Source organism: Ochotona curzoniae, unplaced genomic scaffold, assembly GCF_017591425.1.
Source record: "Ochotona curzoniae isolate NIBS_2020 unplaced genomic scaffold, NIBS_Ocur_1.0 scaffold_4701, whole genome shotgun sequence".
NCBI classification, from domain to species: Eukaryota; Metazoa; Chordata; class Mammalia; order Lagomorpha; family Ochotonidae; genus Ochotona; species Ochotona curzoniae.
This window is the reverse complement of record NW_024467122.1, coordinates 38,601,606-38,618,245: the sequence shown is the minus strand read 5'-3', so window position 1 is coordinate 38,618,245 and position 16,640 is coordinate 38,601,606. Positions and strand designations below refer to the sequence as shown.

General features: G+C 40.2%; 1 protein-coding gene and 1 pseudogene across 4 annotated transcripts in view; one reads left to right on the top strand and one right to left on the bottom strand.

Annotated features, from left to right (window-relative positions):
• Positions 1-16,640, bottom strand: part of STXBP6 (syntaxin binding protein 6) — a 235,146-nt gene that overhangs the window by 72,430 nt on the left and 146,076 nt on the right. The window lies entirely within an intron of this gene.
• LOC121148646 lies at positions 15,523-16,013 on the top strand (annotated as a pseudogene).

Below are 16,640 nucleotides of genomic sequence, written 5' to 3'. Positions count from 1 at the left end.
CAATGCTGCACCTAGGATAGCATTCTTGCTGGCACAGTCCCCAGGGAAATGCAGGGTCTCTCACATTAAGAGACAGAGCATATGAGCGATCGAGGCAAACTGGCATTATAGCAGACATGTTCTTGAGAAAACCCATTAACCCACCTCTTAATATTTCACAATGATGAAATGGCAATATGAGTTTTTGAGGGAAATAAGCTATATTCAAGCCACCGCCCAGACTTGCTGCATTTGCTTATGTGCAGGTTTAGCATATTAGGAGAATCTTTAATTGGCAAAACCAGCCCTCAAATCCTCATGAGAAACCTGGTGGTGAGACAGTGATATGTGTTTCATCCTTTGCTGCTTCTCTACCCTCTCACTCCTCCACAGATCTGTTCTGTCTCCTGAGAGCCTCCAGAAACTGCCCTAGGAACATTATAACACCTCCTTAAGTATAAGACCCACCGGCTTTCTCTTCCTTCCTCATTTGCCTTGTGAAAACAAACCATGCAATGGCTATAAGTCAACAGCACTGCACCAAGAGGTAGCCAACTTAAGCACTGCTTCTGAGTATATCTGTGAGGGCGTTTCCTGATTTAAAACACACACACACACACACACACACACACACACACACATACACACAACGCTTTTCAGTCATGGGACTTAGCAAAAGGACCTTCTCCTGGGCTTCATCTAACCCTTTGAGGATCCAACATAACAAAGGGCAGAGGAATGAAGCAGTCTCTCCTTTTCTCCTACCTCACTGTTTAAGCTGAGACAGAGTAATTTCATCTTTTCCAGCCTCTAGATGGATTTTCACCATCAGTTCCCTTGATTTTTGAGACTTTGGGACTCCAACCGAATTTTACCACTAACCTTCCTGATTTCCAGCTTGTAGATGGCGGATCACAGTAATCAATCTCCATATTGGTAAAGAGATATAGATGGATAGATAGGATATATCTACAGGAAATATACATATATTCTACAGGCTCTGTTTTCTAAAGAAACACCAAAACAGTCTTTGGCTATAATAAGCCATTGGGGCACAACAGTCAGTAACATGGGCCAAAAAGTGGAAAAGAGCTTGACAGATTCAAGGAAGAGCAAGAAGACCCAGATAACAGCACAATGACAGGAAACTGGGGCTGACACCGTATAACGAATTAAGTTGTCACCTGCAATGCATTTTGTATGGTCACCAGATTGGGACCTGGCTGTTCCACTTCCAATCCAGCTCCCTAATGAACCAGGGAAAGCAGCAGAAAATGAATGGCTCAAGTGCTTGGCCCCTGCCAGTTATGCGGGAGATCAGATGAAATTGCAGACTTCTGGCTTGGAAACCAGTGGATGAAGATTCTCTCTCTCTAACTCTTTCAAGTAAACAAAACAAACCTTAAAAAATACCGAAAAGAATGATTGAGATTAGAGGCCAAATAAAGCATATATCATGAAATTTTTGATTTGCCTAGCTATGTAATATGAAGCAATGACATAATGGGATCTGATTTTTCATTTAAAAAAAATCCAGTCGTTGTAGGGCAGATAGGTTGTTGCAGGAATGTGCAAAGTAGGGAAAGCCTTCTGGAACTTCTACTGCAACAGTGCAGAAGGATCAGAGCAATGATTTAGCCCAGATGGTAGGAGTGGAGACACTTCCCATAGCCCCCCATATTCCAGTGGAAATTCTTAGGGTCCCAATTATTTTTGTATCTCAATGCTCAGTTTATCACAGGCCTCTGTGTTTTGAGCATCACTTTTTGTGCAAGTCAGAATAATGCTCAGTGTGACTTGTATTTGTATTTATATTTCTTTGTGTTGTCTCATGTACCAGATAATAAATATCTCTACATTCTTCAAGGTGCTTTATAGGGTGCCCTAATCACAGTTCTCACTCAAATATGCATCCCATGACATCTTCATTCCTGTAAAAAAAAAAAAAACCCAAGTGATTGCTGTTTTTCTGATGGCTGTCATGGGAAACACCTCACCTACCCCATTTTCTCTTCTAGTGGTGTCTCTAGTTTTCTGTTTTCATCTAGGGTCATTCAAGGCAAAGTCAGGAAGAACATGGAGAGAATCAATAAGCACACCTGACTCCCAAATCCTGCCACATGGTAAAGAGCAGCTTCTCTCATACACAAAGTCTGTGTCTCCGGTGACTCCTGCTGCAAATCCAAGGTGGCATAAGTTGTTATTATGCACTTCATTAGTATTTATGCAGCAGCCTAGGAATCATTACTTAACTAAATGATGCCACTTGTGTGAAATGACTTCTTCCAAAGAAAAATCCCTGGAGTCTCTCCACTGCACAGCCTTGATGAAGATTTAGAACAACAGAAATCAAACGCCTGATCCTGTAGTGCTGGGCGACTGGGGAGCCACTGAGCTTTATCTGCTCCCTGCTGACAATATCCACATAAATCCCAACATAATTGGAGGACAAAGGGTCTTCAGGAGATGAGGTGCAATGATCTAGGCTTATATCTTACCTCTTCCCCACACCCTGCTGCTAATCATGATGCCTGCAAGCTTCTGTTTGCTTGTCCCTTGGTATCTTTCCCTGTTTCAAACTTAGAGAGACTAGAGACTATTCTGATGAGGCCATCAAAGTCAGGGCAGTCTTCACACTCAGCTCTTCATCCATGATGAAGTGAACAGTAGCTGCTTTCCGTGAACACCAAAGATAGTCATCAAATTCAGGAGCTTGGGGATGTAGCTAAGTGCTTCTCCAACCTTTCGGTGTCTATACCATTGGCTGAGTTCTTCAGTTTTACTGTTTGTTGCTGTGTGTCTATCACTGGCAGGGGAAGGACATGATAGGCAAAAAGTACAGCGTTTGGCATAGAAAACGTATGTACCAATCAGAGAATAAAGAAGCCAATGCATGTCAGTATGTGGGCCTATACTGGGCCTCACATTTTAGATTAGCTTGTCTGAAATTTGGGCTGGAAATTGCTACCTCTGCATCTCAAAGACAATTTATACTAGTCCTAAAGCTAGACTGAATAGGGGGCCAAATATATAAAGTCCTTAGATTAAAAAGATATGAAAAAATTATGACTCCCATTGGCTCCTTCTAAAGCAATATTTTCATTTTTAAATACAAAAGCTGACATTCTTCAGTTTATTTTACCAATTTCTTATAATTAATGTTCATTTAACTGATTTTACAAATACGGTTTGCACTTCTGCCTATATAATCATGATAATAAAGAATCAAAGAGCTCGAATATTTCTCAGGAGGTTTCTTCTCTACTTCATGTCTTGCCTTGGGTATATTAACTTCTAATCTCCATAAAATAGATGTTTCTTGTTCTTTTACCTCAAAATTTATCTACCATTCACTTCATAACTAAGCGATATTACAAGAAACTTCTTTCAGGTTGTGATTTTTAGTTGCCTTTGTTTATATTTTCACAACCTTGAAAGCTGTTATGTAAATGGCCTCTTGTTTCCTCCATGTTGAAATCTTCCTGGCTGATTCTATTCTACCTACTCCTTTTATCATTCCACCTCCCTACCAAATCACCACTACATGTGTTGTCTTGCAATGACTGGCTGAGCTCTCCATGTTCCCTTATCGGGCACAGAGAAGGTCTAAGAAGAATAGTTAAGAAATACATTCTCCAAATGCCAAACACAGCATGCCAAATTTACATCCAGCACCAGACTGATCTGCATTCCTCTTGGACTGTGCTAGCAGTTCTTTTTTCTTTTTAAAGCAGAGTGTTTCACAAGTAGAAAGAAGTCAGTGTAAATGGTCTGTGTCCTCACCACTGCTGTCCGTGTCTTATAGAGAACATGTTGTCCCGATAGGTAAAGTCAGTCTGAGGCTCCAATAATTCAGATCTGAATTACAGGGTTTTTTTCCCCCCTAGGATTTAATTCTAAACATAATTCTTTAAGTGATGCTATACGGTGGATCATCATAATACCCTGGATATTGGATGCCCAGGTGGCCACATCTATCCTATCTCACTTTCTACTATCATGGTAGACATTACCACCAGGGATTTGACATCTAGATGTGCCAAAGTACACCTGGAACTATGCATGCATTGTAGTTTATCCTATTGCCTACTCCTATGACTACTCAGCTGAGGAACCTCCATCAGCACCAGGTGAAAACCTACAGTATGTCTATCCTTTACAGGCCAATCTCCAAACTCTCCCCATGGCATAAGACTGTCCTCACCAACTCAGCCACTCTCTCTCCTTTTCCTAAAATGTATGGAGGCATTTCTGTGCAACAGTTGGTTTGGGTATTATTGTACTGAATATGACTATATAAACACAAGGGAAAGACACTGTTTGCAAGCAAATGATTGATCCTGAGTTGCCAAGTTTTGTTTTTGTTTTTCATTTTTAATTTATTAGTGTAAACTGGTTTTCTTGGGACATCTGATTCACTCTGTTCATCTGCTCAGGAAACATTTCCTTCTCCCACAGGTGATGCAAAGAAAGCTTTGGCCAAAGTTATGATCAATCATCAAAAACTCTAAAATCACCATGCATTAGGTTCCTGCAAATGAAAATGTTTCCTTGTAAAACTGCGATAGGATTTGGTTGTTTATGAGTGTTTTGTTACTATAGGAAAAATAAGATATGGTCCCTTCATCTCCAGGGTTTTCAAGTCACATTTAGATGAACCAAAAAAAATCAAGGAGAAATAGTAGTTGTATTTCCCTGTTGACACAGCGTTCCACAGGCCAGAAGAGATGGGATAGTTTTAGAGGAAGGTAAGTTCTAAAAAGAGATTTGAAGAAAAAGGAGAAATTGAGTCCTTTAGAAAGGAAAAAGGAAATACATCTGCCTCTCTCAGATGCAAGAGGGGTACATGCTGAAAAAGCTGCATGTCAAGTGAAGACTGCAATGGCCACAGTACTACCGGCTGGGGATTCTAACGAAAGGGGCAATGAAAACAATGCCTTCTATCTTGGGACTGAAGCCATCATGATGTCCCCACGGTAGGAAGCACAGCAAAGGTCACTGCCTTCTGCATGTGGTGTTTGTTTTTCCTCTTTTGTGCTGGACCAGAATCAGCAACTTTCTCCCTTCTGCTAGGGTCTCTTCTGTAAGGAGATTCATTTTGCAGATGAAAGTCCATGCCCTGGTCCATTCTTCCCTGACTGATGGGAACAATGAGGGTGTGGAGGAAGAACACAGGGACAGAGTCCAAAGATAACAGATACAATGGTATCGGCTGAAACTCCTGCGCACAGCCTGTTCCCAACACAAATCAAACAGCCCACCCACTGCAACATTCACTCCACACAGACAAGGTGCCTGATTTTGGTGTAGGTGCAGAAGACTTCCATGGCCAATTCTACCGCTCAATAAATGAGATAAGGGAAGTACCTGTAGGACCTCAAATAACAATTAGAATATACTGAGCACTCTAAACGTGAACTTAACAAATCTTAAGGTATCACAATTGTTAAAGAGACAGGGTTAGGGAGATTCACTGGCTCTGTTGTTGGTAGACTGCTCACTTCCTGCCTCCTTTCTTGGAGGTGCAAGGAGGATTTCCAAGCCAGAAGTCTGAATTGAGGGTGAGCGAGGCAAGAGGGCATCTGAGTTGTGAGTTACAGATGTCTAATGTTTATGCCCGGGTTTCAGAGCTATAGTATATTGGAATTTATTATACTATTGGCCCCCAATCCTAGCCAACATTTCCATAGAGTGTTGTACAGATACTTGAAAAAAGAAATGTTGAAAGCCTGTTGCCCCAGTGCTACCCACAGATGCAAACCTCATTATGCTATAGAGTCTGTACTATCCATCCCTTCTTTTTTTTTTTGGAAGTTTTGCTTTATTATTTCATTAAATACTTCTTTAAACCCAGCTTCTTTTTCTGTACCTTCTGGAACTTTCAAAACTCATATTTGGCCTTTTATTAGCGTCTCTTCATTCCTTCGTACATTTTTTTTAACTTGACCCATATCCATCCCTTCTTAGCCACAGCATTTGAAAGGCTCCTGATAAAGACCGCATCCAAATTGTATCCTAATAAAAATGAGCGCTGCTCACCAAAGTCTATGTCAAGCAGAAAGCTGTAACGGTTCATATGTTTTGATAGGAGGAAGGTCATCTTAATTTGAATGGTGAAGCTAATTAAACACTTTTTGAGCTATGCTATTTGATGAGACCACAAACTAGGAGGAAATGTGCATGAGAAGACATAAAATATTCCTGCTGGGAGCCTTAGAAATGCCCCCTTTGCACTGGATTCAAACACTCTATATAGGCTCTTTAAAGGAACTGTAGATGACTGCTCTCCTCGATCCCTGTCAGTGGAACAAGCTCATTCAAGTGAGTGGACAGCAGAGGCCAGTGTTTCTGGTATCAAATCACTCTATAGTACCTCACACATGCTTTCCTGCATGTGAGATATAAGAGTTGGTCTGAAAACAAAGCTTACCTCTCACCCAAAGCAACCTTGTGTCTCAGGGGAATGAGCCTTGTACCCATCAACATTGGAGTGCAGCTGACTCACAGCCATGATTCCGTTGGGGAACAGGCATCAGAGAGGGAGAACATTAACAGGAGCCAGTGGGTGGGGTCCTGCCTACCCATCTGTGGGTGTTTCAGATGTGTTCTTTTGCCGTCTGGTCTCGTTTTGATCATGTGTGGGAGGACACTATGAGCCCCTTCCAGTTTTAATATTCTACAGTTCGAGTCACATAAATGCACACTGCGTACTGTGACACACTTCTCTCAGACCTAGATATCTCACTAACAAAATCTGCAACAAACACAGAAAATTACATTAGGTAAAAATAGTGAGAGTGACATTTCCAAATAAAAGAATATGCAAAATATCTAGTCATTAGAAAAGATCTAATACACAAGACTTATCTTCAATTCCTTATACCCAATAAGATTCTTAAAGAGATGGCCAGTCCTGCTGCTTCCCTGTGTATGACTGTGGAAGGATGCGGGGGCAGGGTAGGGGTTGTGGTGAGGTCTTTTGGCAGGAAAGGAAAGCTGTTCTGTTGGGAGTGGTACACTGTGATGATCATAACTTTCCAAAATTCTCCTGGAGGGAATTGTAACTGAATATGAGAAGTTTATGTAAATTTTCTGTCTCACTTAAGAGGAATTTAAATTGTCAACACTTGGATCATAAAGCAGTGTGACTACCCTTTTATTCTGGAAACATCTGAAGGCACAAATAGTCTTCATTCAACAACTCTTTGCTGTGTGCACGCTGAAGAAGAGACGCACGAGAGGAGAGGGTTTGAGTTCAGAAGCAGAGACAGTTATGGGGTGACTGAGGCAATCTAAGGACAGCCCTACTCCTCGGAGCACATGCCTTCCAGAAGAGAAACAACCAGTTCCTAAGTGCTAAGTCACAGGCACACTAGGACAAACACCTGATGTATTAGCTTACTACCAGGAGCACAGTCAGGCATTTGGAGGATGGAGAGATCACATGTTGAATACAGAGGGGGCGTGAGACAAGGCATGATCAGCGTCAGAGTGGCAACCAGCAAGATGGGTAAGGCCTACACAGATCAAAGAAAGAGAAACAAAGCAGACCTAACTCCAACCATCCTTGGGCTTCATAACTACAAAGATGTCCCTGCTAAGCAGAAAGGGCTGGTTCACAAACAGAGATATGAATCCGGGCCTAGCGGCTAAAAGTCCTCGCCTTGAACATACCGGGATCCCATATGGGCGCTGGTTCTAATCCCAGCAGCTCCACTTCCCATCTAGCTCTCTGCTTGTGACCTGGGAAGGCAGTTAAGGACAGCCCAAAGCCTTGGGATCCTGCATCTATGTGGGAGCCCTGGAGGTGGTTCCTGGCTCCTGGCTCCTGGCTCCGGACGGGCACAGCACCAGCTGTTGCGCTCACTTGGGAAGTGAATCATTGGACGGAAGATCTTTCTATCTCTCTTCCTCTCTATATAACTGACTTTGCAATAAAAATAAATCTTTTTTTAAAAAAAGATATGATGCCCATCAGGGAGCAACTGATTTCTTTTGTATTGTTTTGACCTGGGATGAATCTTAGGACAACTCAGATCCTGGACATGAATCCTGGATACTCCTCTAGGCTCAGACTAGAAGTTTAGGAAGTAATCTTGTTGAATATGTATTCATATTCAAAAGCAGAATCCCGAGCTTCCAGGTCTTGTTTCCTGGCCTTTACATGAAGGCATTATTATTTTCTTGAAGAGGAAATGATTCCTGTATCCCCAGACAGGCTCTGACAATGAAGGCTTCTCTCAGTCTTGTTCCTCTTTATAAAAGGGCACTCACAGTTATACCTTGCACAGTGGGGTTGGATGCAGAAGCAGCAATGATGTGCTCATGTTTCTGTTTAAACTGTGGGAAGGATACAGAGAGATAACATTTGGACTGTTGCTTGCCTTGAGATCTGCTATCCATGAACAATTCTGAACAATTTAGCTGTAGGGCTAGGTTCATTTCATTAAAATCTAAGTCAAGAGTCTAAAAATTGGTAATTGGGCATTTAATTGGGTATGCAAAGGTACTTATTGGATTTTCAACAGTTTCAACAGGTAATACTTAAAAATATTAAAAAAAATAGAGCAATGGTAAACTAGATGCATATGGAAAGTGAATGAATTCTGGCACTATAATTTAGCCCTAGCCATCTGATGTTATGAGGTGAAGATATTCTATTTGGTTGATTTCTCAAAATTTTCTTATTTGCCAGGAATTATCAAGGTATTTGAGGTTTTAATCTTGGCTTCCCTTCTCACAAAATTGCTTCTTCGAGATGTTCAATTCAGTCTGTAGTTATATAATAGACTGACATGCAAGTAGGATTCTGTTACTGACATAGCATGGTTAAAAAGCAATGAGCATCTCCGAATGTATTAGATATCCGGCCACGCAGAGGGCATCCAGAGGCAGTCAGTTGGACATCTGTTAATTGAATGGAATGGATAGTTTATGATGATCTGTATCTAACAACCTCAAAGCCAGCCATGAATGCTGTCATTGCCTAGGCAGTGCATCCACATTGTTCAGAAAAAAGATATTAACATCTTATTCCCTACTCTGTACCCATTTATTATATTCCTTCTCTCTCCCCTGCCCTCTTGTCTACTTTGTACAGGGTTTCTTTCTGTTCATTGTTTCCACCATCTTACAAAAAAAGGAAGAACACTTTATAGTTTTTTTTTTTACTTACCATTAATAATAATATTACTAGGAACACATTCAGGATTAAATGATCCAAATTCACAGAGAAATTCCTCCTTGGAAAGCTGCATCATATATGCTCTTTTCAAAGGACTGACAGGGACTATTTATTCACTCTCCCATTGAAGGATAGTAATTTATTTCCGATTGCTTTCAACTGTAAGTAATGCTGAATTGTATAATAATCTTGCAAGTGTATCTCGAGAATAAAATTACAGATGTAGTTCAGATTGCAGGGTCAAAGAATAAATGCACTTGTAATGTTAACAAATCCTGCCGTCAACCTTCTAGGAATCGTAACATCATGCACTCCCGCAGCATCCATGAAATTCCCATTTCTCCACAAACACATCAAGACTAGCATTATAGTGCACTAGAGCCAAGCTACATTTTTCTGCTAATTTGAGAACTGAGAAATTATATCTCAGAGTAGTTTTAACTTTGCATTGTCTCACTATTAGGGGAGCTAATGTTTAAAGTCCATTTAGTGTTTAACTTTTTGTGAATCATCTGTTTTATCACCCATTTTCTCTACTATGTTGGTAGTATTTTCTTATGCATTTTGGTGGATTTACTATCCTTTTTAAAATTTAAATGTTTTATTATTATTTTATGATGCAGTTCCATAGGCCTGTGATTTCCCTTACCCCTTCCCCAATTCCCCTTCCCTGCACTGAATTCCCCTATGTTACTACTGTAGTATAGCTGTTCATAAACAGTCATATGTCCATCATTGTGGACATGAACAATGGCAGAGAGTCCAGCATCCTATTGTCAAGATACAACAGTTTGGTTGGGAGTCCATCTGGAAGTAGAAATGCAAACTGTAGGAGGTTACCTCCTCGTGATATGAATATTTTCCCACATTGTCATTTGTCTTTTGATTTATGATTCATGCCATAAAATTTTGATACTTTTGTTTCATCAAGTGCCTAAGAAATAGTCATCAATCTTTTTCCATAGCTACAGGCATTTCTATCACAATTAAAGTGCTTTTTCACTCCGAGGAACCTGCCTTTTATTTTTTCATATTTTTCTTAATTGTTTATATTGACATACTTCATTTTAGAATTTATGAAGAAACATGGTATAAGGCATGCATTCAATTTTAGCTTCTTTAAACAGTGATTCAGTTTGCTCTGACAGCATTTATTGACAATTTTCCTTAATGCTGAGATATTATGTTTATCATATACCAAGTTCTCCAAGTTTTTGTGTTGACTACAAATTTTACACGTGGTCCTCAATTCTACCAGGCACCTGAGAGAATAATTCAACTACCTAATGACCTGTTATTAAACTCCTGAATTTCCTCTGAAGAAATCCTGGGGCTTTCAGCTCCAAAATATACTTCATCTTCATTTGTCAATCTTAAGCCTAACTAAAATTCAATAGCTGCTTTCTCATTCAGAGGTGATTTGGCATCTATTTGAACAGATTCAAGTGAACAATGTACTGATGTAAGAGGCTATTTTGGTTATGACTATTTTTACTTCAATGAAACCGTGATCAAAACCAAATGATTCTAGGAGCACATAGTACCTAAAGTTCTCATTATACAGTGTTTAATATGAACTATGAGTCTCAGATTTTTTTAAAAAAGAAAAGAGACACAAACAGAGAGTGTGTGTGTGGGAGAGTGAGAGCCAGAGAGGGAGAGGTAGCAAGGTGGAGAGGGATGGAGGAAGGGAGATACACTGTTTCATTCCCCAAATGATCACAATGGGTCAGCCAGAAGCCAGGAATCAGAAACTCTATCTAGGTTGTCACTTACTGGAAACGTCATTCACCATTTCCCATTTTCACCAGCTGAAAATTCAATAGGAGTCAGGAAATCCAATAAAGGATGCAGTCATTCCAAGGGTTGACCTAACTTGCTGGACATATCCCCTTTAATTTCAATTGATACTCATAAGAAGGACTATTGAAATTCTACAAAAGCATACAAATATGGACAACCAAAATTCTAACAGCTCAGTAAATTTAAACTATTGGAGCCATGTCACTGAGGTAGGAAAGAAAATAGTTTCATGAAAGAAAAAGAAAGGAATTTCCATTTACTTAGCTCATCACTCTTACTAAATAATTAATAACATGGCACAGAAAAGATTATGTAAAGTTGGTTCTTGCCACAACAATTATGTCAGTTCCACAGCCCAGTATAAAATGGGTGCTGATTATATGGAGAAGAAAATTGGTAATGGGAATTATTCTTTTGAAAACAAAACAAAACAAAACAAAAAAGATAAGAACAAAGTAAGAATAAAGAGTGCTATATTCTAACGCGTTTGCTGTGATCCATTTTGATACTGGCATAAATACTATTTCAACATTATTGATCTTTCTCCTCCTTACCCTACAAAATCTCTTGGCCTCTTCCCTGCTTCAGGCCAGCTCTCTGCTGAAGATCAATATTTCTTTTCATTCAGACTCCAAGATCTCATTTGGTACACTTTTACTTCCTTGCTCACATCTAATCTAACCTGACTCTCAAGATGTGTTTTCTTGATGGAAATTCCATTACACTTTCAACTCATGATTTTAAGAAGAAATGAGGAAAAGCACAGAAGTAGTGTACAAACAATTGGACAGAATCCATTTTCTTCTTCTCCCTTGAATGTTTGATTCCTCAAATAGCCTTTCTTTCCCTGTGCTCCAGGCACTCCTTTTACAAAACAGAAACAGGATCCTGGTTGGCAGGAGCTGCCATCTCTGAACAATAAAAAGCCAAGCAGATACCAATCCCCAAACAAGTATAGGCCAGGTCCTGAGGGGTAAAGGCAGGGCAGCAAACTCCCAATGGGAAGTGTCTCTCGGTCAGCTCCCAATCTGCCACTCACAAAGGAGTAAAGCTTAGGTGATCTGGTTTTGCGCTCCTTTTTATTCTCTTGGCATACTTCCTCTTTAGCAATGAAATGAAGAATCTGTTCCTATTACTTGGTTTGACAACCTGCAAAGCGTCTCGCAGGGTCTGAGTCAAAGACTGATCTGACATTCCTGAACTCTCATGTTCTAAGTCATGCTAAATGATACTGGGAAAACACTCTAAAAATAGGCATCCTAATTCACTATATTGTTTACAATATTCCCCAGGGAAACCAGTGGAAAGTTTCCTTACTAGTAATCACTAGGAATTCATTTCTGACGTTACAAAAAATGCAGCAACTAGGAAGAGGATCAAAGACTTGGACATTTTCTCATTGCTAATCCTATTTCTAACACCTCAGGGACATACAAATATGTAGATCATATCCACATGTTCACTATGCTATGGATAAAATGAAAGTTTATCCATCTAAGGCTCAGTGTCTCACATGCACACAGAGGGAAAACCTCTGATGGATGGGAAAGGTGGTAGCTGGGAAGCCTTCAGGGAACAATATGAGTCTGGGTACATGATTCACTACTCTCTACCATCTGGTGCTGGGAATGCAGGCTCTATATGTGAGAGTCAGCGGTAAGGAGAGACATACAAGCAAAAACCTGGAAATAGTCCAGTTCTCATTTATTAATAGAAAAAAATTTCTTGAAAATGACCACAAACAAAGAAGTGGGCATGTAGGGCTCAATGGTAAGAACATGTCAGGAACCAACAATTATGGTAAATCTAATTCTGTACATCCAAGTCCTAAAGAGACGAGAAGGGAGAACAAGGAAAGCTAGAGGGCAAGGATGCTACTTGGCAGAGTAGCACTGTCGTGCTATTCCGATATCTGAAAGGTTAGATGCGTCACATTTCATAACGCTTTCTATAGTCATCTACCAAAAGGGTGTTTCTTAAAGCTGCAATGAATATCCAAAACAAAATGAGATTGTTCAGACACTATTATATTCTTTTGACATTGATATTTTTTAAAAGATTTATTTATTTGATAGGATTACAGAGAGAGAGAAAGAGAATATTTTACATTTCTGGTTCACTCCCCAAATGGCCTCAGCAGCTGGTGATTGGTCAGGCAGAGGCCAGAAGCCTGGAACTCCAACTAGGTCTCCCACATGGATGGCAGGAGTCTGAGCACTTGGGCTGTGTTCTGTTGCCTTCCCAGGCACATCAGCAGGGAGCTGGAAGGGAAGTGGGGCAGCCAAGCCTCAAGCCTCATATGCTGTCAGTTTCACATACAATGACTTAAGACACTGTGTCACTCCCCTGGGACCTGCTTGCCTTCCCACACACCTTCCCTCACAGGGGATGCTACCCTCAGAGAGCTGTTCAGAGAAAGGTGCTCTTCCTGAGGATTGTTCCGGAAATCTACACACAACAGTATGCACATATGGGGGAAAGGCTCAGGTTGCATTCTGTGTTCACAGACTGCTAACACAAAGATAAACCCCATGGCAGCACTCTTGACCCACCCCCTTCTTTGTCACTCCTCAGGTTTCTAAATCCACATTCTCAGGGCCAAGGTAGGTGGTCAGAGCTCCAGCCAGCAGATCCAGTATATGCTGGGATACTCCTCAAGTTATTGCAGAAAATCAACCCCATTTATGGACTAGACTTCAGTGAGGCACTCCATTTAATATTTGAACCTCTATTCAAAATATCATGAAAAAGCCATTCAAATTTTATAGAAAGAATATTTGGAACTAGACAAAATGTTAATAATATCAAATTGGAATAAAGCAACAGAGATGACATTCACAAATCACTAAAGTTGAACAGAGAAACACCATTTAATATTGATAGTCCCTCATGATGGAAGGTGGCAAGATTAGAATGGGATTTATCAAAACTCCCTGAAGGCAGGGCACTGACAGGAAATGATGTGAGGTCTGCTTCCAGCAATGGAATTTTTAGAAGCTAATAACTGAGGCTGTCATTCTTGGTCATAAAAAAAGTGTACTATTAGGAGAGCCTCAGGTCTGGTCATCAGTCTGGAGTGTAGTTACCTAAAAGGTATGGAGAGGAGCTGTGTCTATAAGGGCTGGTGATCACCTGCCAGTGTGGTGTGCAAGGCACCTATGCAAATGTCCCTGTGAACATGGGAAGATTCACACTGATTTGCTCCAAACAGGATACCAGCTGGCTACAGCCTAAAAGACACAAATGTGGTATTAGTTTTCTCCTTCCTGTATCTTGAGCCACTGTACCTTCTTTCAAGACAGATTCCCACCTGAAGTGGCAGGGTCCATCGATGCCTGTCCCATTTCTGTGACTGGTCATTTAAAGGAACCTATTCCTAACCAGCAGGATCTCATTCAGCTGTGCTAACTCTGACAGGCTTGAATCCTGGGCAGAGGTATCTTAGGCTTCTCCTTGGACTCAGAGGAATACAACGAGCTCCAGTCTCTCGAGTACTTCTCCTTACCAGGCCTGCACTGACCTGCATCTACTCACCCTTTTCCACATGCCTGCACAGAGCTTTACAAATAAGTGATTCCCTACCCCACCTCTACTCCTTCTCAGCAAAGTTTCCAAGATAAATCAATAGATATAAATATGTAGACCCTTTAAATCAGTTGTCTCAACTTCTTACATAACAAGGTCTAGCCCAATAACTCCCTATTATAAATTCACTTATTCATATAATTCCACATACATAATTATCTCAGCTTGCTACAGAACTCAATTCATGCACATCAAACCTTTCAATAATTTAGAAAGTTCGCATATTTTTGTAACTTTTGAGCCAGGAACACTATTTCTACAAGTTACTCCTGAGGGAGTAACAGTGAATGTGATCAAATTCCATTTTATCTACTTATTTTCAGCCACTTGAAAAGTAAAAAGAAATACACACACACATAGATTAATTCAATCCACTGTTTACTACTCAAATGTCTGCAAATATGACTGGAACCAGGAGCTTAGAATTGCATCTGGGCTGGCAGGGACCCAGGCATCTGAGTCATCGTCTGCTGTCTCCCAGAATGCATTAGCAGGAAGCTGGGTCAGAAGAAGAACATGAACTACTGTTCCGATATGAGATGCTAGTGTCCCAAGAGGCTGCTTAATTTGCCACAATACCTGCCCTCAAGGTTTTATTCATGTGGCTAAGTTGTGAAATTGTTTATAATAATGATATGCAGGCCATGATGTCACATTCTAGTGAAAGAGGTTGTGTAAATTTATTCTGCTATATTTACATATAATTGAATGTTATGGGGCAATTATAATGATATGAAATACTTGGCAAAGGAAATGAAGAAATAATATGTGTATGTATCCCCTAAAATCATATACACTTAGCTGTATCTGAATGTATACAAAACCTTTTGTTAATGCTGTTTACTTCTCCATACTTCAGATTTTCTCTAAGTCTGTATGTCTTAAAATACTAGTTTAGAAAAGAATTAGATACGGTGCTTTATCTTTCCCTCAGTCCTCCACACTCTTTCTTTCCTGCTTAGATTCTACAGATGGCTCCTGCAAGGAAGAGCAACGAGAAGGACTGTTTTGCTATCAATGAGGCGGCAACATTGCAGGTACACCATCAACATTCACAAATGCATCCATGAAGAGGACTTCAAGAAGTGGACTCCTTGGGTGCTCAAAGAGATCCTGAAGTTTGCCATGAAAGAGATGGAGACTCCTGATGTGTGCACTGATAAAGCTGTCTGGGCCAAAGGAATAAGGAACACACCATACTGCATCTGTACGAGATTGTCTAGAAAACATAATGAGGATGAAAATTTGCTAAATAAGCTCTATACTTTGGTTGCCTGTGTACCTGTCACCACTTTCAAAAATCTACAGTCAGTCAGTAAGGATGAGAACCAAATAAAGTTATAAGATCGAAAACAACAACAACAAAAAGGAATAGGATTAGATCTACAGAAAAGTTATAAAGATCATACAGAGATGTCCTTTGCAACACTTACCCAATTTCTTGCATTGCTAATATCTTGCACATTTCTGTAATATTTGCCACTATTAATGAATCCATATTAGAATATCGAGTCCATGTTTTATACACACTTATCTAGTTTTTCACCTGATATCCCTTTTTGCTTTTCATAAGCCTATCAAGGATACCACTATTGTTTTGATAATAAAAATTATACTGCCAAAAGTCGTGACTGAGGAAACCCTGAAAATTTATGCCATAAATCATAAGAGTGGTCAAAGTCTCGAATATTAAGTGTGTGACTGCCGAGAAATCTGCCTTAAGTGAACCCTGTGTCTTGGAAACTCCTAATCCCGTTAGGTCCCCACACTGAGCATGTTCAAAGGCTGCTACTCTGCACCCTGGATTACAGAGTTGGTCCACTCAAGTTGCTGGCCTGGCAGTATGCTCCATGGAGTCTTCATTGTGCTGTTTTCGGTCTGAGAGCTTGCTAACTGACCCGATATTTGTTCTTCCATAGTGTCTAAATTCCCCTGGGATCACTTTACAAATGGAAATGTCAGACTATGTTCCTTAGGAAAGAATGCTTTTTAAAAATGTTTTGAATTGGAACTTTCCCACAACACAAGCTCTCAAGTAACTGGCAAACAAAAGAACAAAATAACAGGTTCTGTTTAAAAACTGGGGTTG